General features: G+C 40.1%; 1 protein-coding gene across 3 annotated transcripts in view; it reads left to right on the forward strand.

Annotated features, from left to right (window-relative positions):
- The window catches only part of ASAH2 (N-acylsphingosine amidohydrolase 2), a 113,079-nt gene continuing 87,250 nt past the window's right edge, over positions 1-25,829 (forward strand). The window contains exon 1 of one of the 3 annotated variants that reach the window (XM_084758003.1): positions 1-143. The gene's annotated coding sequence lies outside the window, so the exon portion shown is untranslated. Of the gene's footprint in view, positions 144-181; positions 332-3,007; positions 3,136-25,829 lie in introns of those variants that run through there. The other 2 variants (XM_084758005.1, XM_084758007.1) reach the window with 2 other exon arrangements.

Here is a 25,829-nt window from a genome sequence, read left to right on the forward strand (position 1 = left end):
AGAGCGTCCAGCCTTCAAGAGTTAACCCGCAGCAGTGCTCTGAAGAGCCCGGCAGAGGATTACCCAAGCTTCCCGGCAGGCACTCTGGTTTTGCAGGGAATGATACGCGGTTTTGAGCGAGCAGCTGCAGGAGCGGGGCTTGGGTACGTCGTGGCTTTGCTTTGATTGATGCTGTATTGTTTTCTCTCAAGAGAACAAAGCAAGGGTTGTTCCTGTTTGCAAACAAGTTCTCTTTGAGAAAGAGCAGTTGTCTATCAGCCTGCTTTCTATCATGGGAACTGAGAGCCCAGTGTGCCGCCGGGGTGAGCACAAGCAGTTTCTCCATCCTCATGTAAGCTGGTCCTTGCATTGGTGGATTGTCTTTAAACTGATCCGAATTCTAGCGCTGCATGGTCAGGTCATTTGAATGTCATGATTGCAGTGGGGTTCAAAAGATGTTTTTGCTATCTCTCCTGTAAATCTTTACTCAGAGGTATAGATTTGAATTTGTTTGTTGAATTCGTGGAGACAAACAGCAGAAATCCATTTTCTTGGAAGACAGGACTTAAGACCCCAGACTCCCAGGGCAAACTTCTAGGATTCCTCATCCTAAGCCCGAGTGAGAAAGGCATCATCTAAGACGGGACGCATCTCCCCCTCTCCTACAACCTGACTACTTTAGTCCCCGGTGTATGCAGTGTGACCTGAAACAACCTTCAGAATGCTGTGTCCTCTAATCAGTCTCTAGACAGCTTGTCTGGGGGGTGGGGGGTGGCGGGAGAGTACTACTACTTCATACACCTTTATTTTGTTAGTGAAAACATATCAGAAAATCAAAATAGACGAGAAATGCCTTCAAAGACTCGAATCTGAGCGCAAGGCCTTAGCTTAAAGTTTCTCAGGATCCCTCTCTCCCTACACTCCAGCACTGCAGTATGAGCCACAAAAGCGAAGATCACTCCGCACTACCAGCAGATTAAATGAATTATCCCCTCCCCAGCATGGTGATCAAAATCAATACCCAAGTGCTTTTGAATCACCTAGACTATTATCTTCTAAGTGTCCATAATTTTTAATCCATCTGTATTCCATCCCTTGGATTCCTTTGACAGCTAAGTTTCCCTTGGAAAGAATTGAATGCTGTTGAAAAACTTGGCAAACCGCTGTCACTCCCCGAGACTGCCCTGTAAATCAGCTTAATGCCTGTCAGATCACTTTGCCTGAAGCCAGGAGTATTTGCTGAAGTGAAGGACAGGTGCTGAAAACAAGGGATGAGGAGCCTGGAGGCTGCTGGTTGGTTGATGAGCAAAAGAAACGTGGGTGAGAGACTCAGAAGTGGTCAAGGAGGGAATCTGGGGAAAAGGGGAGGGAGCACTGTGGGGTAAAGGTACAACCTAGAAGGACTGGGCACAGTGACGAAGGGGAAGATATTTGCAAACTTCCAGGAATGCATGGTGCAGTTAGAACTCAAGACAATCAGACCCCCAATTTCCATTTAATCTCTTTTCTAAAGATTTCCCCTCATGTGGACACTGTACTGAGTAAGAATACACACAGAGATAGATAGATAGATAGATAGATAGATAGATAGATAGATAGATAGAGAGTAGATAGTTAGACAGACAGACAGACAGACAGACAGACAGATAAGAGTCCTTGTCTTGTTTCCCCTATTTAGTATAATGTCAGCTACAGGTTTGTCATGTATATGTGGAGATTTGTTCCTTATATTCCTACATATTCAGAGTTTTTTTTTTTTTTTTAAATCATAAAGAGATGTTGAAGTTTCCCAAAAGGTGTGTTTCGGCATCTATTGAGATAGTTGTGTATTTTGTATCCATAAGCCTCCATGTGTTCTGTATTTCCTTTATTGATTTGCATACGTTGAACCCACCTTGAATCCCTGGGCTGGAACCAACTTCAGCACAGTGTATGATCTTAATGCTTTTCCGAACATTTTTGGTTAGAGATGCTGGTTTTTAAAAGATGTATTTTATTTTTATTGTGTGTATGTCTCTTCGTGTAGGTATGCTGGTGTGCTTGGAGGCCACAAGAGGGCATCAGCTCCTCAGCAGCTGGATTGCCAGATAGTTGTGAGCACCCTGGCGTGGGTTCTGGGAACCAAACTCAGGTCCCCTGGAAGAGAGCAATACCCACTCTTAACCACTGAAGCTCCTCTTCAGGTCTGCAAGCATTTTATTCACCTGCGCTCCTGAGGAGAACTGGTATACAGTCTTCTGTTGGCATATGTGTCCTTATCTGGTTTGGGTGTCAGGGCAATACTGATGTCAGATAATGAGTCTGTTAATGCTCTCTCGGCTCCATGTTGGCAACGGCGTGAGGGGTGAAGGTGCCAGTCTTCATCGAAGATTCAGCAGACTTCAGCAGTGAGTCCTCTGGTATAGGCCTTTTTTTGGTAGGGAATATTTTCATTCCTGTTTGAGTCTTGTTGATTATGGAACTGTTTACGTTGCTGTGATCTTCTTGATTTAATTTAGTCAGGTTATATGTGTAACGGGTATATAAATTTACTCGTTTCTTTTCGACTGTCCAGTTTTTAGGATTGCATTTCAGAAAACCCCTCCAATTTTATTATTCTGGAACTTTCTCATTAGGCAGGTTTCTCTAGGAGTTTGTCAATCTTATTTATCTTTTCAAAGAACTGGTTGTGTATTTAATTGATTCAGTGTGTTGTTCTTTCACTGGCTTCAGGCCTCAGCGTTTTTATTTCTAGCCTCCTACTGCTTTGGGGTTTTGATCGCTCTTGTTCTTCTAAAACCTTGAGGTTCATCATTGGTTATTCATTTGAACCATCTCTGATTTGATTTTTAATGTAAGCATTTAAAACTATAACTACGCCTTAGAACTGCCTTAATTCTATCCCCAAAGTGCTGGGAAGTTGTGCTTAAATTGATTCTAGGAACATTTAAAAACCTGGTTTTGCTGGTGATCTGCTGGTATGTTTTTCTTTTTTTTTTTTTTAATAATTTATTTAGTTTTTTATTTTTATGTGCATTAGTGTGAAGGTGTCAGATCCCTTGGAACTGGAATTACAGACAGTTGTGAGCTGCCATGTGGGTGCTGGGAATTGAACCCGGGTCCTTTGGAAGAGCAGGCAGTGCTCTTAACCACTGAGCTATCATCCCTTCAGCCCTGGTATGTTTTTCATTCTCCAAGGATTTGTCTGCTTTCTGTGGCTTCTCTTGCTATTTGTTTCTAACTCCATGCCATTATTAAGTTACTAGAAATTATTTGTTGTACTTGTTAAATTATGTGGCACTTGTTAAAACTTGATTGCCTAACATGTATTCTATCTTAGAGGATGTTCCACAGGCTATTGAAAAAAATGTATATTTCATATCTGTTGGCTGAGATACTCTGTGTTCTATTTACTAAGTCAATTTGATCTATGGTATGATTTATCTCACAGGCTTCCTTTACCTGGGTGTGTGTGCATGCATGTGTGTGTGTGTGTGTGTGTGTGTGTGTGTGTTTGGTTTTTGGTTTGATAACCTATTTAAAGATGAGAAGAGGGTGCTGATGTTACTCACTGTTACTGTATCATTCAAACATTTTATTCTTATTAGTATCTTTTTATGTAATGATTGGCAGCTCCACCATTCAGGTCACATATGTTTACAGTTGTTCTTTTTTCTTGATGACTTTTATTTTCTTTACTGGCAGGTGGTAGCTTTCATTATCTCTTCTGACTAATTTCAATTTGGAATCTTCTCTATCAAACCTTAGAATTACTACACTAGCTTGTTTTCAGCTTCCAGTAGCTTGAAAGACTGCCTTTCAAACCTTGATTGTCAGTATGTGGGTGTCTTTACTAATGAGGTAGGTGTGTGTGTGTGTGTGTGTGTGTGTGTGTGTGTGTGTGTGTGCAGGCAATAGAGAGTTGGTCTTGATTTTTAATCCAGTTGGCTAAGTTGGATCTCTTTACTGGTGATTTGAGGCAATTACATTAAAGACAATATTTACTAATTCTGGTATCTTTATTTGTTCTTTTCTGGTTGGCTGGACCAATTTATTATTTTTTTTACGTTTATTTACTTTAGTTTATGTATATGAGACTGTCTTGCTTACATGTATATATGTATGTCATATGCATGACTGGTGCCCTCAAAGAGAAGATTCCCCTGAAACTAGAGTTATACGTGGTTGTGAACTACCATGTGGCTGCTGGGGTTGGAAGCAAGGTCCTGGGAAGAGCGGGATGTGCTGCTAAATGCTGAGCCCATTTCCCAGCCCTGTTCTTTTCTTGTGGCCCTGTTAGTGTTAGGGATCCTGCTAGCTTACTGTATTGCACATGATTAATTCACTTCTAGCTTTCCTTTGCTGTTTATTCCTCTCACAAAGTTCACTCTTTCCTGTGACGTCATGATTCAGACTCTTCCTGCTCTCTGTATCGTATTAAGTGTCTTCAACCGCTATGGGTAGATGGTCGTGAGCTGCCTTAGTGTGCACTTGTCTTGGAGTACCCTTATTTCTCCATCAACTTCAAGAGATAGCTTTGCTATCTCTATATTTCAAGGATATATCCCTCCATGATTCCTGGCTCTTAGGGTTGCTAATGTGAGAGCTGGTGTTATGCTGTTTGCCTTTGTAGGCAACTTAGTGCTGCTCCTTTAGAGGTCTTAATATTGTATTTTGCTTTGTATTTTCGATGTATTGATTATAGTACATTGTGGGGAAGTTCTTCTCCGGGCATGTCTATTTGGGGTGATAAATGTCTCTTGTGTTTAAATGTCCATTTTTTAAAATGTATTTTATTAATTTATTCGTACTTCATCTAAATTGTTATCCCATCCCTTGTATCCTCCCATTCCTCCCTCCCTCCCATTTTTCATTTTTAAAATCTAGTTTTCAGAACTTTCTGCGTTAATTTTGCTGAACAAATTGTTTGTCTTTAGTTTTTAATCTCAGCTTCTTCTACCCATTGCATTCTGAGGTTTGTTGTTTGTTTGTTTGTTTGTTTAGTCACATTCCCGAATCCTTGGACTTTGTGATCATGCTCCTGTGTGTGTGTGTGTGTGTGTGTGTGTGTGTGTGTGTGTGTGAACGTAGAATATACCTTTGTCTTCTACCTTTGATATTCCCTCTTCTTGGTTGAGTCTGTTGATGATGCTTTCCTCTGTGTTTGCTATTTGATTTATTGAATCTTTCTTTCCTGACATTTTTAAAAATCTTTTTGAAAATCTCAATTTTCTTGTGCATTGGCAATGTATTAGGGAATGAAAATAAAGCAGCTTTCTCTTGGAGTAGTGTTACATTAAAATGTATCGGCTCAGCCTAAGATGCTAAATAAAGACATAGGGTCTGAAGATATATGCTTCAGCTCTACGCTGGCCAAAATCTCCCACAACACTGGGCAGAAACTATACTAATACAAATCAACTCCTAAACTATAATAAACAAATTACTCTAAGCTGATATATAATACATATACCCCAAGCATTTGCACTTTGATGCTTCTCCAGCCATTTCTCTCCTTCGTCTTCATACCCAGTCCACCATCTCCTTCCTCAACTGCCAAACCTCCTCCTCTCCAGGAAGCTCCACCTTCCACTTCCAGTCCTTCTGCTCAGCTGATTGGCTAAGCAGCGTTTTATTGATAGATATTACATCCACTCAGCATTCCTACACAGAGTAGTTTGACCAAGAGTAAGCACACATTTGGATTTTCCACTTAAAAATCCTTGTCTTCTGTCTGACACCAACAAAAGGCCTTGTTCTATATTTATTGACCAGCCCAGAAAACATGGCATGATGAACAGATGAAGGATTCTTTACATAGTTTTATGAAGGAAGAAGCCACTTAGTGACACAACTCACCTAGGATAGCACTCAAGCCTGCAAACGCATATTATTAGCCTATATATATACATGTTGTCTTCAGTCTTTATGGGATAGTTGTTTTGTCTATGATTGTTTTAAATATTTTTAAACAATTTATTTAATTTTATTTTATGTGCATTGGTGTGAGGATATTGATCCCTTGGATCTGGGTACTGGGAATTGAACCCAGGTCCTTTGGAAGAGCAGATAATGCTCTTAATCACTGAACCATCTCTCCAGCCCCCCTGTTTCAGCATATTATTAACTTGGCTGCAAGGTCTAGCAAAAGTTCAGCTTCTTTGAGGTCTAGAGGTATTTTCAGGAAAAAAAAACGTATTAGCATATCCTTGCTGGCTTTTTCATTTATACTGTTAGCCTTCCCCCACCCCCAACCCCATCCTCATGTCCGTCTCAATCGATTTTATGTTAGTTTTTTTTTTTTCTCTGTTGTTGGTGAGTTTACTCTTTGGGTCCTGTGCTTAATTCATCTGATTGTTTGTATCTTTGAGGTCAGTGATCAGTTTTGCTAGTAAGATTTGACATACTTAACTGGCCTCCTACCCACTTCAGAATCTGTGAATTCAGAAGTTGAAAAGGCGTCACCTTCTGGAGAAGTCTTGTCTTGCCTTAAGCATTCCTTGTGTTTCTGGGATGAAATCTGAACATTCGTTGGCTTAGAAGTCACTTCTGGCTTTATTTGTGGGTTAAACGATTTTCTTTTAGATTTATTTTTAAAAAAATATTTATTTATTGTTTTACTTCATGGGCACTGGTGTTTTGCCTGCATGCATGTCTCCATGACGGTGTTAGGTCCCTGGAACTTGAGTTGCTGACAGTTGTGAGCTGCCATGTGGGTGCTGGGAATTGAACCCAAGTCTTCTGGAAAAGCAGCCAGTGCTCTTAACCCACTGAGCCTTTTTTTTTTTTTTGCAAAAGAGTGTTTTCCCTGCACGCATGTAAGTGCATCATGTACCTGCCTGGTGCCCATGAAGGTCAGAAAAGAGCACCAATTCTCTGGAACTGGAGTGATATTAAGGTTCCCACATGGGCACTGGGAACCAAACACAAATTCTCTGGAAAACAAACAAGGACTCTTAACTAGTGAGCCCTGTCTTGAGCCCCTATTTGTGGATATTTTTAGAGCAGCAGCTTTTGAATGCTTAATCTCCAATTTTATTCAGAGAGGGGGGGAAAAAGAAAAGAAAGAAACTGCTATAGTGGCAACAACATCAAGGTGTACAAGATTTAGAAGTACTAAAAAGTAATCAATACACACAAATGTGTCACCAATCATCAAAAAAAAAAAAAAGGAAAGTGAAAAAATAGTATAGAATGTGTTATAAAATCAAAACTTATTTTAAGTAAATGTGGAAATGGGGAATAATAATAATAATAATAATAATAATAATAATAATAATAATAATAATAATAAATTATTAATATGTATTATTATTTTAAGAAAACAAGAAACAGTCAGACAGTGGTGGCACATGCCTTTAATCTCAGCACTCACAGAGGCAGAGAAAGGTGAATCTCAGTGAGTTTGTGGCCAGCCTGGTCTACCTAGTGAGTTTCAGGACAGCCAAGGCTACACAGAGAAACCCTGTCTCAAAAAACCAAACCAACTAAACCAAAACCAAAAAGAAGAGAAAAGAAAGAAAGAAAAGGTTAAAAGAAAGAAAGAAAGAAAAAAACAAGAAACAAAAATCAAAATTTAAATCCTTCCATTTTATGGGCTGGATGGGTTTATCTCACTCACCAGAGAGACTCTCCTCATTGTATGTCCTGGAGTGGCTAATGTTCTTGCTGGCTGTGTCTCTAGAGTGCTTTGGGTCTGGAAGGGAGAAGTCACAGCGCTGAGGGCCGTACAAGAGGAAGCCCTGTCCTCCTACCTTCTCTAAGCCCTCAGTGCGGATCTCAGTGCTGAGCTAGGCAGCTAGCTGCAGGCTCATGCTCTCGGGCAGTGCATTTCACCCCCAGTGGAGGCACGTAGCACCTGCACCCCCTGACTTGTCAGGAGTTGACGCTCCTTTCCGTAGCTATCTCTTAGGCTCCTCTCTCACCCTGGAGCTGTAGCAGCTTAGATTCTGTTTTGTTTTGTTTGTTTGGCCTATGATTGTTCCTTGTTTTCCGGTTCTAGGACAGATGGGTTTTGAACAGTAGCTTCTCTCTCAGGATGACACTTTGGTCAGGTAGTCCTGCCTGCTGAGTTATATAGAGTAACAAAAAGGGATGGTCCTCTCCACAGCGGACCCACGGCCCCAGGAATCACTATCCTACCCAAACCAGTGACTGGATTTGAGGCTCACAAGGCCTCTGGTGGGCTTGTGTATGGGGGGTGCACTGCTGCTCTCTTCACTGGGGCTATATCGGGCTTACCTCTTGGATGAGCAGATGAGCTATTTGCTTCTCCTCCTGTGATGCTGGAGTTGAGTTTTGTATAGTGATTTCCCCTCATACTCTGTCCATCTTTTTCCTGTCAGTTTCCAGTGGTTCTGTCATTACTTTTGAGACTTTTCAAAGTTCTCTCTCCTTCTGTCTTTAGGATAAAGAGTCCCTATGCGGACTCTTCTTACCCAGGTCACCCAGCGGCAACTTCCGGTCTACTATCTGACCCCAAAACTGCCACGGAACATTCTTTTGAGCTCCTGTCACGTGACACGGTGTCATGATAGCAGTTGGAATGAAAAGATATAAATGATATGAATTCAAAGCCCAAGGTTTTCAGCTTCTTAAGTTTTTGAAGCGTCTCAAGTTTCAGTGGCTTCAGTTGTAGGCATGTAAGCCAATATACCAACCTCCGGGGTGGCGGTGACAATGGAGAACAGGATGCTACTCCAATGGCAGATTTTCGCATAGAGGCAGACTCATCAACAGGAAGCATCAGCACAGGAGAGCAAATAATGTTTAGGAGTTAGATGTGGGTGAAGCAGTGAACTTGGCATGCAAGAGACAACACCTGTGCAGTTGACCACATGCTTTCTCTGTGTTCCTTCCCTAATTCTGTGCAGTGGTAGAAAGGCATGGTCCTTCCTCGTCACTGCTGCCATAGGAAACACACTGTAAAGTGCTGTCAACAAGCTTTGCCTCTGGTTAAACAGACTCCAGGAGTTTGGCTCAGGAAGGTCCTCCAGTGTCTTTCTGCCATGAGATTTTTTTTGTTCCAGTTTCTTTATTCCTAGTCAGAGAAGGAAGTACCTGTTTATTCACAGGGGTGTGAGAGATGGAGGAGATAGCATATCTCAAGGGCCAGTTCAGTGTGGAAAGGGAGAAAACAAAGTAAACTGATCTGGACCAGCCCACAGGCAATAGGAGTTTCATAAAAGCAGGAGAAAATAGATAAGATATGGCCAATTATTCATCTCCAACTTTGGTATTCCCAAACTGGAATCTCCTCGTATTCTGGATTTGATGTAAGGGAAATTTTTCTATGGAGGAAGGAACTCTGATACCCTAGCTGCCTTCACCAAGAGCCCTTTCTACCCATGATGTTTAATGTTTAGCTTCTCCGCTATACTGACATTCCTCATGAGGGACTTTGTATCACATTTTTCCCAGAAGTTGGGCCTAAGAACATCTGGACGCAGTTCCTTATACCTATGAGTAGCTTCAGCTTCAACAACATGGTAGCCAAGAGACCACAGAGAGCATTGTCAATAATGTACGGGTGACAGAAAATTGAGAGGCACTTTTGGAGCTCTACCAAGAACTGACATCACTATGGGCCTTGGCAAAGCTCCTGGAACTAGCCCTGATTCGTATCATTATTGTTACCAACATTTCTTGATTGGTTCACCAGACTGATCTGTTCTGGGAAGAGTGAAAGCCATAAGCAAAAGTTGTGTAGTGGCACATACCTTTAATCTCAGCACTTGGGAGGCAGAGGCAGGCAAATCAATGTGAGTTCGAGGCCAGCCTGGTCTACAAAGTAAGTCTAGGTCAGGCAAGGTTACACAGAGAAATCTTCTCTCAAAAAACAAAACAAAACAAGTCGTACACCACAATCTCCATACAAATCAAAGCCAACCACAGTAGTTGAATAATTTCTATAGTCACCGAAGGATCCAGCCTCAAACGCTGGTCTACACTTTATGCCTGGCTTTGAGAGCATCAGTGTTCTGAGACCATGCTTGAGAAATAAACAACTCCTAAGTGACTTCGCACAGTGACAGTGGTATGCTGGGGACAGCTCACATTGGTTGGTTAGAGCCGCGTCCTCTACATACCCATTCAGAGCTGACTTCTGGGATTTATCTTTTGTTTACTGGGAATCAGCAATGCTTGAAGTCTAAACCACAGAAACGGACAAATGTTATACATCATTTTTTTTTTATCCTTTAAGAGCATGTTTGAACATTTATCAATTGTCTTGATAAATTGCTTGTTGTAGAAAATTTTGCATAGAGAAATGATGTGGCATTTTAAGACATTGGGAGAGAAAATAGTTTTAATTTAAAATTACTCTGAACTTTTAATAGAACAGTATGAAAAGCCAAAGATCTACTTATTTCTAAGATGCTGCAAAGGGTTGAAGACAGGAACAGTTATGGTCAGGTCACCCTTCTCAGGGAAAGCTACAATTTTCCTTGATGTCCACACTTGTTGACCTATTAATTTAATCATACAGATCCGTCTTTATGATGTTATACCACAAAGGAAAAAAAATCACGAAGAAATGTTGTGTGCCCCCAACTCCAAGGACAAGTGCTTCATAGATGCTTAGGAGGTGGTTTGCCTTTGAAGATAGTACACTAGTCCTTTCCCGGAGCCTGTGCTTTCTGTGTAAATAGAAGAGGTAGGTACAAGGAATTTGCTATGCCACGGTGGAAGTGTAATTTCAAAGCAGAGAGAATGCTATGCATACACAAGACCCAGCCTGGGTTCCACCCCCATCATACATACATTATTTGTGTTTCCTATTAAACTCCGTGTGGAAGATCACTTGTCAAAGTCCAGCTTCCTGTTGTCATGTACTTGGAGACTGGGTGTGACTGGTGACCATAGCAAATTTGCTCTGTGCCTACAATCCCCTTAGAGACAAAGAAAGCTTATGGGAATTTCCTTTTTTTTTTTTTTTTTTTGGAAGGGGGGGTGTTTGTTTTGTTTTGTTTTGTTTTTTGAGATAGGGTTTCTCTGTGTAGCCTTGGCTGTCCTGGACTCACTTTGTAGACTAGGCTAGCCTCGAACTCACAGTGATCTGACTGCCTCTGCCTCCCAAAGTGCTGGGATTAAAGGCTTGTACTCCTGGGCATGGGACATGGATGTTATTTCTTGTTGCTCTCCAAGAGAGTTCATGTGTGTCACTAAGTTGTTAATGAGATTTTTCCAGGGTTATATTGCTGTTGTTGTTGTTTGTTTGTTTGTTTTGTTTATGTAGGCACTTAGTGCTATGAACTTACCTCTTAAAGCTGCTTTCATTGTGCTCCATAAGTTTGGGCATGTTGTGTATTCATTTTCACTGAATTATAAACAGTCTTTGATTTCTTTCTTGGCTTAATTTTGTTAAGTAGTGAATTGTTCATCTTTCATGAGTTTGTGTACTTTCTTCTCTTTCTAATTGTTGATATCCAGCTTTGATCCACAACAGTCACATAGGATCTATGTCTTTTGAGACTTGCTTTGTGTCCTAATATTGAAGAGAGTTCCTTAAGCTGCTGAGAAGAAAGTATATTCTTTAGTGTTGGGTTGGAATGGTCTGTTGATTGATGTCTGATGTCTGTTAGGTCCATTTGATTTATAACTTTTGCTTTGTTTTGCCTTTCTGTTTGTTTGCTTGTTTGTTTGTTTTGAGACAGGGTTTCTCTGTGTGGCCTTGGCTGTCCTAGAACTGAATCTGTAGACCAGGGTGGCCTGGAACTCACAGAGAACCAGCTTTACCTCCCAAGTGCTGAGATTAAAGGCATGCTCCACCATGCCCGGCAGTTTATGGCATTTTAAAACTGTAGTATTTCTCTGTGTAGTTTTTTTGTCTAGATGACCTGTCTATTGATGAAAATGGGTTATGGAAGTCATTCACTATCACTGTATTTGGGTCAATATGTGAATTTAGTGTAGCAGTGCTCCTGTTATGAACTCAGGTGCCTTGTGTTTGATGCATAAATGTTAAGAATTACAGTATCCTCTTTGTGGATTTTTCCTTTAATGGGTATGTGATATTCTTCTCTATCTCTGCTTATTAGTTTTGAAGTCCATCTTGTTAAATACTAAAATAGTTACACTTGCTTCCTTCTTGGTTCTAATTGTTCGGAATACCTTCTTCCATCCTCTTACCTTAAGGTGACACCTGTCCTTGATGGTGAGGTGTGCTTCTTGTTTTTTGTTTTGTTTTGTTTTTTTCCTTTTTTTTTTTTTTTAGACAGGGTTTCTATGTGTAGCCTTGGTTGTCTTGGTTGAGGCTGGCTGCCTCAAACAGCCAGAGATCCACTGGGTCCCTGCCTCCCTCCCTCAGCGCTGGGATTAAAGGCGTTTGCCACCATGCCCAGAGGTGTGTTTCTTGCATGCAGCAGAAAGACAGATCTTGTTTTCTAATCTAATCTGTTAATCTCTGTCTTTTTATTGGAAGAATTGAAACTATCAATATTTAGTTATTAATGGACAGTTTTTTTTTATCAACTCTTCTTACTTTATTATTGTGGTATGGGTTATCTCCATTTTGATGAACTATTGTAGGATTATTTATCTCTTGTATCCTCTTGAATTTTGTTGTTCTTCTAATAGTTCTGTCTGTGGAACTAGATTGGTGGATTGGTGGACAGAATTTGTTTGAATTTATTTATTTATTTATTTATTTTGAGTCAGAAATAGATCTTTACTTTTTAAATGTTACTACAATCTGGTGATTTTTATTATACAGCTTAACAATTAGGTTAGACAAACTTATGCATTGAATAAAATTAATTTTGAATACATAGTTTATATATTAATGCCAAAATAAAAAGAGACATTACAAGATATCTTTCATATAAAAGCATATGAAACGCTAAATTATTTTGTGTATAATCTTTATCTCTACTTTAAATAAACTTCAGTCCCCTAATCATTGTTTTTTTTGTTTGTTTTTTTTGTTTCTCATGATTTTATTTATTTATTTATTTATTATTATTATTATTATTATTATTATTATTATTATTATTATTATATGAAATGTTTCCTCTTTTTCTGTCAATTAAAGTTGGTAGTTTGTTTCATATAGTAGTCTGGGCTGGCATTTTTTCTCTCTCTCTCTCTCTCTCAGAGCTTGGAAACCCATCAAGGTCTTTCTGAATCATAGAATCTCCATTGAAAAAGTTGTTATTCTAATGGGCCTGTCTATATATGTGACTCCCCCTCACCTAGCTTATAATATCATTTCTTTGTGCTCTATGTCTAGTGTTTTGATTGCTATGTGTTGTGAGGAGTTTCTTTTTTGGTATGATATATTTGGTGTTCTGTGTCATAGGTTTGGTCAGGACTCTTTCTGCCCAAAGATCTTGGTCCTCTGGCTCTATTTCCTGGCTCTTGGGTGTTATCATACCACTTAGCCCTCAGACTGGCATTAACGTATTTCAGACTGCTTAACTCAAGGAGTTCCTCCTAAGGGGAGTCTCCCGTGGCTCTAGTGGCTCTGCCTCCCCTCCCCTCCCAATGCTCCCCGACCCACTCCCAGCAGAGCAGATCTGAGTTGTGCAGGGTCCAGCGAGTCAGAACACATGGGGCCTCAGCGCCCAGAACTGGAAGCAACCCTTGGTCTTTTCTTAGCGTCCCAGATTTCTTGACTATTTTGTGCTTGAATATTTATTTATTTATTAGATTTAACATTTTCTTTAACAGGGCTGTTCGTCTACTCTGTATTTAAGACTTGAAGTTCGCTCTTCCATGTCTTTTAATTTGTTTGTCAGTTTGACCTCTGAGATTCGGATTTAAGTTTGGATTTTCTTTAGTGATTCTAATTCTTTGTTAAATTCTTTCAAGTCTTCAGTGCTTTTTTTTTTTTTGTCTTATTCAACTGTCCGTGTTTTGTTTGAAGAATTTACTCATATACTCTTCAAACATACTCATAATTGTTATTTTGAAGTTTTTGAGATTTATTTATTATGTATACAGTTCTGCCTCCAGGCCAGATGAGGGCACTAGATCTCATTATAGATGGCTGTGAACCACCATGTGGTTGCTGGGAAATGAACTCAAGAACTTTGGAAGAACAGACAGTGCTCTTAACCTCTGAGCCAACTCTCCAGCCCTATTTTGAAGTTCTTCTCTTGTGCTTCAGGTAAATTGATTTTCTCAGAACCTACTAAATGTGATTTCTAGCTTCTGGTGGAGGTATATTGTTTTGATTGTTCATGTTTTTGTTTCTACAATGATATTTAGGCATAATTATATAGTTATAATTATATAGGCATAGGTATAATGTTTGAAGTGTTTCTTGGCTATTCTGTTATTTTGGTTGCTGTTGCCCATCTGAGTTCCAGCCAAGTGTTATGAGGTTCTTGTGAGAGAGTGTGGCAGATGTGGCAATCGCTATTAGGGAGCTGTTCTGCTGGTTGCCAGGGAGTCACAAAGAAACAGAGATGAGGTGGAAAGCTGAAAGGAGAAGTGAGAAAGAAGTAGAGTGCCACTTGGTCCAAACCAAGCATCCAAATTCCAAAGAGGGGAAGGTGAACTGGGAGGAAGGGCTTGGGCAAGCATGTTGCATCAAGACTAAGATTAAGTCTAGAGAGACTAGAATGAAGAAGAGGAGGAGGAAGAGGAGGAGGAGGAAGAGGAAGAGGAGGAAGAGGAGGAAGAGGAGGAGGAGGAGGAGGAGGAGGAGAAAGGTAGTCTACCTGATTCCCAGCATAGTGTGGGGTTTGTGGATTCCTGGTAGACAGTGGTTCTGCATGTCAGAAGAGTTACAAGAGGATGAGGATGGGCTAGAAGGGAAGGCTGAGAGGAACAGTGAGGGTAGAACTAAGGATGTCCTGGGTTGGCACCAAGAGCCCGAGTCCCTCATAATTAAGTAAATAAGTTCAGTAGATACTGTTACCCATTTTACAGATGAGGGAACAAACAGGACATTGACTTTCTCACGTTAGGGACATGCTCTGATTTGAACTGAAGAAAATTGAATCCCCAAAGGAATAATTTAGAATACAATGCAGTATAGTCTCATAGAAAGGGGACTGACTTAAAAATCAGTCCTCTTCCTTCTCTTAATATGGGTACCAATTTTTGTTTTTTATTGCATGAAATATTATCACACCCCAAGATTCAGGAGAAGAAATCCTAAGTCTAAGCTTGAGGCAAGCTAGGACTACATAGTGAGATGCCGTCCTCCCAAACCAAACTAAACCCCAAACCAACTGGCCAAACAAGAATTGAACAACAGTAAATGTCAGGACACCTGCTTTACAGGATACTGTTGCAGGGTATATGATTACACTGTGAACCTCAAAATTGTATTGTTTACTGAAAAAATCTGTTCTAGTTGTAGTGTGGATCGCCCCTAGCACACACCATTAATCTAAGAGCTTTCTTCGTGAATAGGATTAAATAAAGTCAACTAGGTCAAGAAGCAGAGCAAGCAACCAGCTGACAGAGAGTGAACACAGAAACAAACAAACAAAAACAAACCAAAAACATAGAGAGTTAGAGGAGGCCAGGAAGATAGAGAGATCCACAGGAAGTAGAAAGAAGAGATACTGAGTTTGAGGGCCTTTGAAGATGGCATGGAGAAAGAGAACTTTCTTTCTTAGTTCTCTTAGGAACTAAGAGGAAATCATCTTAGGAAAACAGCCAGCTGAGTACTTTCTCTGCCTCTCTCATCTAGCAGGCATTCACCCCAGCATCTGAGTCCCAAGTCTTTATTTGTAAAGTTGAATGATTGATATTTTGCTAAAAACAAAATTTGGTGCTCCAATATGCATCCATAACCGCAGGGATAAAGAAATTATGCCATCTGCAGACAAACTGAGAAGGCATCAGATTTGGTAAGTCACCTTGGAAGTTCTTAAGGAGAGAGTTAAAGATGGGAAATACCGTAATACAAGACATTAGAACCCTGTATAGTGCTACTTTAGAAATTGGACCTTTTTTTCAGGTAAAACAAAGTGCAAGGTAGATTGAGTGTACAGGGCTAGAAGGACAATTAGGAAAATTAAAGCCATATGTGGCTAACATAGCCATGAATTTATAGGGTCATATATTGTTGCAGCAATGGAACATATAAATTAACATTTCTCCAGTCTCAGAAACAAACCATAAAGTAAAGACTGCATTTGAGAAAAATAATTAAAAAGTATTAAGAACAGTCACAGACCATCCAGATTGTACATAAGCAGGACACAAGAGCTGTTTTTCTTTCAAATGTACCAATTGCCCTACCTTTAAAATGGTTAACTGACAGTCCTTTATAGGTGGAATAATGGCCTATGACAAAAGAAAAATTATGGGTACTAGATCAACTGGTATAGGAGCAGACAAATGCTCAACACATTGAGGAATCTACCAGTCCATGGAATTCCCCTGTGCTTGTTATACAAAAGAACTTAGGAAAATGGAGGATGGTAACAGATTTAAGAGCCATAAAGAAGATGATTCAGCTAATGTCCTCTTTGCATTCTGGAATCCCTTTGCCACCTTTATTACCTAACTTGTTTTCTAAACCTCTCAGAATGATTTGGAGCAAAGATAAAATATTTGATCGGGGTGGTGGTAGGATATGTCTTTAATCCCTGCAGAGACAAATGGATCTGTGTAAGTTAGTTGTTTTCTAAAATCTAGAGTTACGGTGAACAAAGTGGTGCTGGTGGTGTGTGCCTTCAACCCTGTGACCCAGGGACAAAACTCAGATACAGCTCTTCCTAATTGGTATGTTCGTGCACTAGAGAAATCATATGTCGTATTTACAGATTATTATAAATCTCTCTACAGGGTTACTTAGAAAGGCAGCCAATTTCCAGTGGATCAATAAGTAGCTTTTCAGACTGCTAGTATACTCATACCCAGGCATATAAACTTAACCAATAATCAACCAGATGACATACTAATTATGGACATCATATTTATTGGTGAATTGGCAACTGGGGACTAGAAAAAAGCAAAAGGAGTCCATCTACATTTGCCTACTGGCTTCTCTTGCAAATGTTTCCCATCTATGGAAAATAAATATTCTCTCTTTGAGAAACAAATCTAGAAATTTTAAGAGGCATGGAGGACCTTATACTCAGTCATTGCCAACCACCTTGTGGTCAGGAGGCCATCTTTAAAATGATGGATTGGATCTGTTCAAAGGCAGAGTCCTTCACAAGCCTTGCCATGGAAGGAAAGGTACTACCCTGAGACTGTTACCTAAATTCCTTCCTGAGCAGGATGTGACTGCATAGGGGACTGTGCCCTCCCACACTGAGGGAATATCTCAGTTGCCTATAATCCTAATTTGCTCACCCTTCCTCCAAAAGAGACATGTATTGAACGATGGGACCAATGGAATAGTCACATTTGGCTAATGCATGGTTTGCTGATGGTTCATCAACCACGGATGGAACCAAAACTAATGGAAAATGTCAACTTACAGTCTAGGGGGATGGGATATCCAATGCTGAGGAAGGACTGGCCATAAAATCAGCACAGCACTGTTGGCTATAAGACAAACAACTATGAAAGCAAAAGGAAAAGCTGTTTTCTTCAATTCATGGTGCATGTGCAATGGTATAGCTATGTGGTCATCAAAATGGAAAACCACTAATTGGCAGATAAATAGAAAAGATGAGAGGCATGAATTGAAATGGCAAAACCTATCAAAACTTAGCCAAAGGCATCAAATTTTATGTGGCTCATACAGGCAAGACAGACAAAACATCCGAAAATAATGAAATAGTAGACAAAATGGCATCATGTTTAATTAGACTAAAATTTAAATTTGCCAGGGAACAAATTCAGACTAAATCAGCAAGAATGACACAGTGAACATTTGGAAAACTTGAAAGTTTACTCCAACACTAAAAAAATAAGGGGACATGAAGAACCAAATTAAAGCAGTATAAACCTATAAGACTAACTATTATAAGGAATTTATAGTCAAGCACTGGTTCACACCTTTAATCCTAGCACTTGGGAGGTACACTCCTTTAATCTCAACAATTGGGAGGCAGAGACAGGCACATAAAAATTACAGTGATTTAAATTTAAAAACCTCTTTCAGAAGGTAGACTGAAATTCAAAGTGAATATCCTTTGTGATCTAAAAATACACTTAAACTTAGAATTGATATATGAAGAGAAAGGGGAATATAGGTATATTTATCCAAATATATTAAGGTATATTTAGTTTCAAATTTTCAAAGTAATTTTAAAATATTAATTGAAAGATAATACTTTTTCTGTTGCCAAAAAATTTTTGACCTAGGAAAAGATATAACCTATCCCAAAAGGACACTCCTACCCCCACACCACCATCAGATTTAGGGTTGGGGCAGGGTTTTGTTTTTATCTTTCCAGGAGAAAAAAAAAATCTAACTAAGTCATCCAGAGGCCACTGAACAAATGAAAAATCTGAAGAAAAAAAACTGATCATCAAGAGATAATGTCCCAAGAAGAGGACATGTGAGATATTTATGTTTTAAACAATAAGCCATGACCATTCCTAGCAGTAACCTTTGACGTCTCCGTGAAGATAATGGGCCCCTGCAAGGACAAATGCACCTGCACTGTGATAATGCTGAGCACTGGACAAACTGCCCCATGCCTCTTCTGATGCCAGTTTCTGTGCAAATGGTAGACACCTTTGAGTTGACTATGATGTTCTACTTCGTCAGGATTGCCACTATGTGACAAGCAGCACCCAAAGATCAGCTTTGGACTACAAACTGCTCAGGATATTCAAATTGCTGATTTCATATGAGACTGACACAAACCTTGAATTCAAACATACTTAGTGCTAAAACTGTCAAATACAACCAACCTGGACATTGTGGAAAGCTTGACAGAAATAGCTTCATTATCGTAAAAAGTTTTGCTGTGTTGGAGTTAAAATCTTTCCTTTTTATTCAGACGCTGTGAACTCCACGTTTGTGTTGTTTACTGGAAAAACCTGTTAGTTGTGGTGTGGCTCAGCTCTAACATACACCTTTAATCCAGGAGTTTTCTGCTTGAGTGTTGTAAAGAGGATTAAATAAAGTCAACTATAGGTCAAGAGGTGGAGCGAGCAACCAGTTGACAGAGTGTGAACATGGGGGAAAAAAGCAGAGTGAGTAAGAGGAAATCAGGAAGATGAACAGAGAGAAACACAGGAAGTAGAAGGGAGGGACATTCAGTTTGAGAGTTTTGGAGTTGGCGTGGGAAATAGGCTCCTTTATTTTGTGAGGTCAGCTGAAGAGGAAGGTCAGCTGGGTGGTTTTTCTGCTTCTCTGAGTTAGCAGGCTTTCTCTGAAGCAGCTGACTCTCAAGTCTTTATTGGTAAAATTGAACAATTGAGATCTTGTTAAAAACAACATATTGGGTAGTGTTCCTTCTGTTTTTGTTTTGTGGGATAATTTGAGGAGTATTGGTATTCATTTCTTTGAAACTCTGGTAGAATTATACTTTAAAATCGTATGGCCCTGAGGTGTGTGTGTGTGTGTGTGTGTGTGTGTGTGTGTGTGTGTGTGTGTGTGAGAGAGAGAGAGAGAGAGAGAGAGAGAGAGAGAGAGAGAGAGAGAGAGAGAGTTTTAATAATTGCTTCTATTTCCTTAGGGAAATATTTAAATAGCTTATTTGAACCTGTTTTAACTTTGGTAAGTGACATCTAATGAGAAAATTATTCATTTCTTTTAAATTTTCCAATTTTTTTTTTTGAGTACAAGTTTTTAAAGTATGTCCTTATGATTCTCTGGATTTCCTTGGTGTCTTTTGTTATCTTTTGTTATGTCCTCCTTTTTATTTCTGATATTGTTGAATATTCTTTATCTTATAGTTTGCATGGATAAAGGTATATCAAGTTTATTGATTTTCTCAAAGAACCAACTATTCAGTTCATTAATTATTTCTATTTTTTTGTTTTTGTTTTGTTTCTATTTTATTATATTCAGCCCTGAGTTTGATTATTCTTGCTGCCTACTTTTTTTGAGTTTTTTTTTTTGTTGTTGTTGTTGTTCTAGAACTTTCAGGTGTGCTGTTAAGTTACTATTATGAAATCTCCCTCTTTCATTGTCATTCAATTCTAGAAAGTCTTTAATTTCTTTCATGACCATTTTTCATTCAATGGTAAATCATTCAGTTTAAATAAGTTTGTAAGCTTTCTGTTGTTGCTATTCAGTTTGAGTCAGTGGTAGTTAGATAGCTGCAGCGTGTTATTTCAATTTGCTGGTATCTGTTGATACTTCCTTTATGTGTGAATATATAATCATTTTTGGATAAAGTTCTATGAGGTGCTGAGAAGAAGGTATGTTCTTTTGTGTTTGGGTGCAATGTTCTATAAGTATCTGTTAGGTTCATTTGGTTTATATCATTAGTTAGTGCCAACATTTTTCTATGGTTTTTGTCTAGATGAGGCATCTATTGGGAACTGTGTGGTATTGAAGTCTCCCACTATCAGTGTATGAAGGTCATTATGTGATTTAAGCTGTGGTAGTGTTTCTTTTATGAACTCAGGTGCCCTTGTGCTTGGTGCATAGATGTTCAGAATTGTAATGTCCTCTTGATAGATTTTTCCTCTGACAAGAATGTAGTGTCCTTCCCTATCTCTTCTGATTAATTTTGGCTTGAATTATATTTTGTCAGATATTAAAATGGTTATACTAGCTTGCTTCTTAGATCTATTTGCTTGGAATATCTTTTTCATCTTTTTATCTGGAGATGGTATCTATCTGTGATGTTAAATTGTGGTTCTTTTGGACGCAGAAGAAGGTTGGGTTCCTGTTTTTGCATTCATTCTGTTAGTCTGTGCCTTTGATTTGGCAACTGAGATAATTGGTGTTGAGAGATATCTACAAGCAGCAATTTGTTTGTTTGTTTATCTATTTGAGACAGGGTTTCTCTGTGTAGCTTTCACTGTGCTGGAATTCTGTAGAACAGGCTGACCTCAAACTCAGTAACCCAGTTGCCTCTGCCTCCCAAGTACTATGATTAAAAGGGATTAAAGGTGTGCACCACCACCTGGAAAAAAGTGGTGTTTGTTGATTCCTGTTATTTTCTTGTTGTTATTGCTGCTGCTGGTGGTGGTTTCGTGGTGTGTGTGTGTGTGTGTGTGTGTGTGTGTGTGTGTGTGTGTGTTTCCTCTTTTGATTTGGGATTCAAATTCTGGGTTATTTATTTCTTGGGTTTTCTTGGGTATGGTTAACCTCTTTAGGTTAGAATTTTTAGTGCCCTCTCTATGGCTAGATTTGTAGATAAATATTGCTTAGATTTGGTTTTATGATGGAATTTCTTATTTTTTCCACCAATAGTGATGGAAAGTTTTGCTGAGTGTTGTAGTAATGGCTGGCGTCTATGGTTTCTTAGAGCCTGCAGCGTATCTGTCTGCCTTTATATGTTACTTGGTATTTTTCCCTTGCCATCTTTAAATATTCTTTCTTTGTTCAGTATATTGACTGTTTTGTTTAATATGTTCTGAGGAAAATTTCTCTTCTGGTCCAGTTTGTTTGATGCTCTGTATGTTTCTTTACCTTTATAGGCATCTCCATCTTTAGGTTGGGGTCATTTTTTCCCTCTCTGATTTAGTTGAAAGCATTTTCTGTGACTTTGAGCTGAGTTTCTTCTCCTTTCTCTAGTCCTTTTATTCTTAGATTTGGTCTTTTCATGGTGTCCCAGATTTCCTGGACGTTTTGTGCCATGAGCCTTTTACAGCTAATGTTTTCTTCGACTGAGGGATCCATTTCTTCTACTGTGTCTTCAATGCCTGAGATTCTCTCTTCCATCTCTTGTGAATACAAGATGAGGATGTTGATGAAGCTTGCTGCTGAGTTTCCTTTTAGAGTCCCTAGATTGTTCATTTCATATTCATATTCATTTTCATATTCATGAAGGCTATTAATTCTATTTCTACTTTCAGGCCTTGAACTGTTTTATTCATTTCCTTCCACTGTTGGTTTGTATTTTCATAGGTATCTTCAAGGGATTTATTCTTTTCCTTAAGGATCTCTATCATATTCATAAAGGCTCTTAGGTCTTTCAGCTATGTTGCAATTTTCAAGGCCTGCTGCAGTAGGGTTGCTAGGCTGTAGTGGAGACATATTGTCCTGGCTGTTACTGATTGTGTTTTATGCTGGTTTCTAGGTAGCCATGTTTGGGATGATTGTAATTCTATGTGCCACTATCTGGTCTTGTCTTTATTGGGTGTGTGCTTTGTCCCTTGATTTCTGTTACCCTCTCTGGTTCTTATGAGGGACTGGTGGCTATATATTGTCTGGTAGAAAATTCTTCTGGGATCCTGCTCAGTGTGACCAATGGGGGTTGTAGATAAAATGTTTTTCTAGGTATTAGGAGCTGACACTTAGGAATGGGGAGAGGCTGGGGTGGAGCTGAGGGCTTCCACAGGAGGCAGGAAAGCAGGGTGCTCCACCAGGATCTGCTTAGTCCTCTGTAAATGGGGTCAGAGAGTGAGGAAAGTCCCCCACAGGTGGTCTGCTGCAGAGCTGGGCCTGAGACTGGGGCATTGGATATGGAAGAGAGGAGGGAGAGTGAAGATCTGGAGCTGACTTACCAGCTTCACCGGCATGACATACTAGCTTCTCTGGCAGGCTTGCCTTGTGGGTTCTCAGGGAATCCATGCTGGAGCTGGGGGCTGGCATAACAGGATGAGTTGGGCGGAAGCTTGGCAGAGAAGATCTGCATGATCGGTTGGAGCTGGCAGACCGAGAGGATGGGCGGCCACAGCCTCTGTGGTCTGCTACAGAGAAGGAGGTGAGACTAGGAGCATTGGATTTGGAGACGAGGAAGAAGTGGTAAAGATCTGAAGTTAGGTTACCTACTTCCATGGACAGAGTGGTCTGTGGCTTCCTAGGGAATGCACGCTGGAGTTGGGGGCTGGGAGAAAGCAATGAGTTGTGGGAAGTACGTGTGGAGGGGATGATCTGTTTGATCCACTAGAGGAGATGCGAGCAGGGTGGGGGAGAAGTCACATCAGATGGCCTCTTACAGACCTGGAGGATGAGAATGGGGAGGCAGATGGAGGTGGATTTGGAGAGGAGGAGGAAGAGAGGAAGATTTTCAGCTGGCCTACCTGCTTCCCTAGTGGGAGTGGCATCAGTGATCTTAGATGCAGTATCACAAAGGATTAATGGGTAAGGGTAGGCGGTAGTATAGTCACAAAGCTGGCATCCAGACCTAATTCCACATCCTGTCTTAATTCTGGCGGTCATCCAGGGTGTGACTGTGATAATACTGTATGTGAACACAGTCTTTTTCAGATGGAAAGAGACTGGGAACTGCAGTTCTCAGCTTAGCCAACTCACATCAGTATGGTTTTTGTGGTGTTTTCTGTTTTTTATTTTGATTCCCGTGCATTGGCTGATGCTTACCCTTATATTTCTTCTTGGCAAATTCATGTTTGTCCTTCAAAGTCCAGTTTGATTCCTACCTCTTTCATGATGCCTTCCCTGAGCAGTTTCAAACTAGATGTGAGCCTGGATGATAATAAGTTTTGCTTGTGAGCCATCCTTTAACACCTGAGCCATCTCTTTAGCCCAGTATTACGTTTAATGAAGCATGATATCTACTGTGTGGCTGCTTTGTCTGCAGGGAGAAAGCTCTTTAAGAAATCTTTCTATCTCACTGGGCTGAATACACAGTGGGTCTTTTATGATCTGCCCTCTGATGACACTTCTGTGCCTTCCCCTGAAACCCTTTTGACTTCTTTGTTGCTGTCATACTAAACAATTTGTATTCCTTGTAATTCCATTCCCTCCCCTCCCCACCTCTCTCTCTCTCTCTCTCTCTCTCTCTCTCTCTCTTACCTTCAGGGCTTTCCCACATACCACATCTTCTATTAGCTATAGGAGATTAACAAATTGGCGCCTCCCAGGAACTACACCTTCTGCAATGTGACTTCCCTCTGGAGGTAGAAATCATTTCTCCTTCGGTTGAGTCTGAGTGGGCCCTGAACCTGGCTTTGGCCAATGGGCTGCAGAGAAAATTACTCTGGGCCAATTCTAAACCTGTTTCCACCCAGTCTTTGAAGGTTGACCAGATGTCATCATAGAAACTTCTGCCAGGTTGCTGAAAAAACAGTTTCCGTGGACTAAAGACAGTCTATCTGATAGGACCCTTTCTTAGATGAGTGATTCCTATCCAACCCCCATCCAACCTAGCATCTCTGTTGATGAGCTAATAAGTCCCAGATTACAGCTACTCAGCAGGTCCAGAATTGCGACCTAAAGAAATTATTATTGTTAGCTAGTAACTGTTGAGGTGGTTCGTCATGCAGCCACAGATATCTATAGCCTTGATCGGTTGCCACCTTTTTTTTTTGGTCTCAACTTAGACAATATCTCTTTGTCCAGCCCCTTTCTGGCAGGTTCTTTTTATAGATCCCAGAAGTACTGATAGTTAAGGGTTAGAGTCATTTCTGTTTCATTCTAGATTTAATTCTTTTTAGTTTAAACTTTATTATTATTTTTAAAAGAACCCAGTGTTTAATTTAAGCAGCACTGAGGAGAAACCCTTGCCTAGCACATGCTAGACGTAGACTTTGTCATAGAAAGACATCCTAGCCAAGCCTCTGTGATTTGTCAGGGCAGGACCCTTATTTTATTTTATTTTATTTTTTTGTTTATTTGTTTCTTTGCTTGTTTTTCTGTGACAGGTTTTTTTCTGTGTAGCCCTGGCTGTCCTGGAACTTACTCCATAGACCAGGCTGGCCTTGAACTCAGAGAACTGCCGTCTCTGCCTTCCAAATGTTGGCATTAAAGAAGTGGGCCACTACCAACCAGCCATCAAGACCCTTGTTTAATTGCATATTCCATAGATTCTCAGAAAATGTAGTTGAAAGAAGGAATGAATGCAGAGGTTGCAGCTAGGAGACTCTGTGTTCATTTTCTCCTTCCACTGAATTGACTTGAAGAGTGATGAACTTCCTTTGTTTTATTTTCTTCTCTAAATTCTTTGGTACATTTACAAGTCAAGAAATTGGCCATTGACTCCACTGTTACTTGTATTTCATTAGCAATCAATACTGGGTCTGAGCTTCTTCATGGCACTGATGAGTGCTGGTTGTGACCTTTGGATAGGACAACACTTTCTAGCCCTGACAATCAGTTGTCCTCATGATATCCTCAATGGCCATCGTCATTGTCCTCTTGCAGACAGAATCTGCAGATTTCCTCACGCACTTATCTGCTCCAAAGAGCATAACTCCAAAGAGCATTTGATAAAGTGCTTATCTACTTCCACCTTCAGGATGGGAGTTTAGGTCGGCAGTCCCGGCCTCCCCAAGCATTGCTAAGGCCTGGTCTCATCCTGTATAAACTGGCTCCTTTCTTTCTCCATTCAAAGGGGTTGCCAGGCTAATTTAGTTCTTCATCTGACTAAACTGGAGCAAGATTTCTTAAAAATCAAGCAAGTTAGTTTCCCAATGGCAGAAGCTGTGGCTGGTTGAAGGCATCCTCACCTGTGAGTATTGGTAGGCTAGCCAGGGACATTATGCCAGTTTTCTGATGTTTTCTCCTTTAACGGTACTCTCAACACTCTCCTGTATGATGAATTAATATGGTTTTTGTAGCAACATGAGATGAGATTGTATGGTTTCAAAAATTTGGAGTTTTCACTCTTCCCTCTATTTATAAAGCTAGTATCTTAGTGGTTTCATCGTTCATTGCCAATCTCAAGTCTCTAAAGAGAAACTCAGCCAGGGTGTTGGCACTCAGCAGGGATGCCAACCTGTCTATTGTTTACTCTGGCATCTGCTCCGACGGGCAAAGCCAATGCTGAGCCAGTTGTTAGAAATTTGAATTTATCAACCCTTGAACTGACACAGAGGAATGGAAAACATTTTGGTTTCAGATGGCATCCTCACCTCCTTATACTTATTTGCAAAATCAACAGGCTTGGCAAGTTGGTAACAGCTACTGGCAAAGTAGA

This window comes from Acomys minous, assembly GCF_964271855.1.
Source record: "Acomys minous genome assembly, chromosome: 2".
Taxonomy (NCBI): Eukaryota; Metazoa; Chordata; class Mammalia; order Rodentia; family Muridae; genus Acomys; species Acomys minous.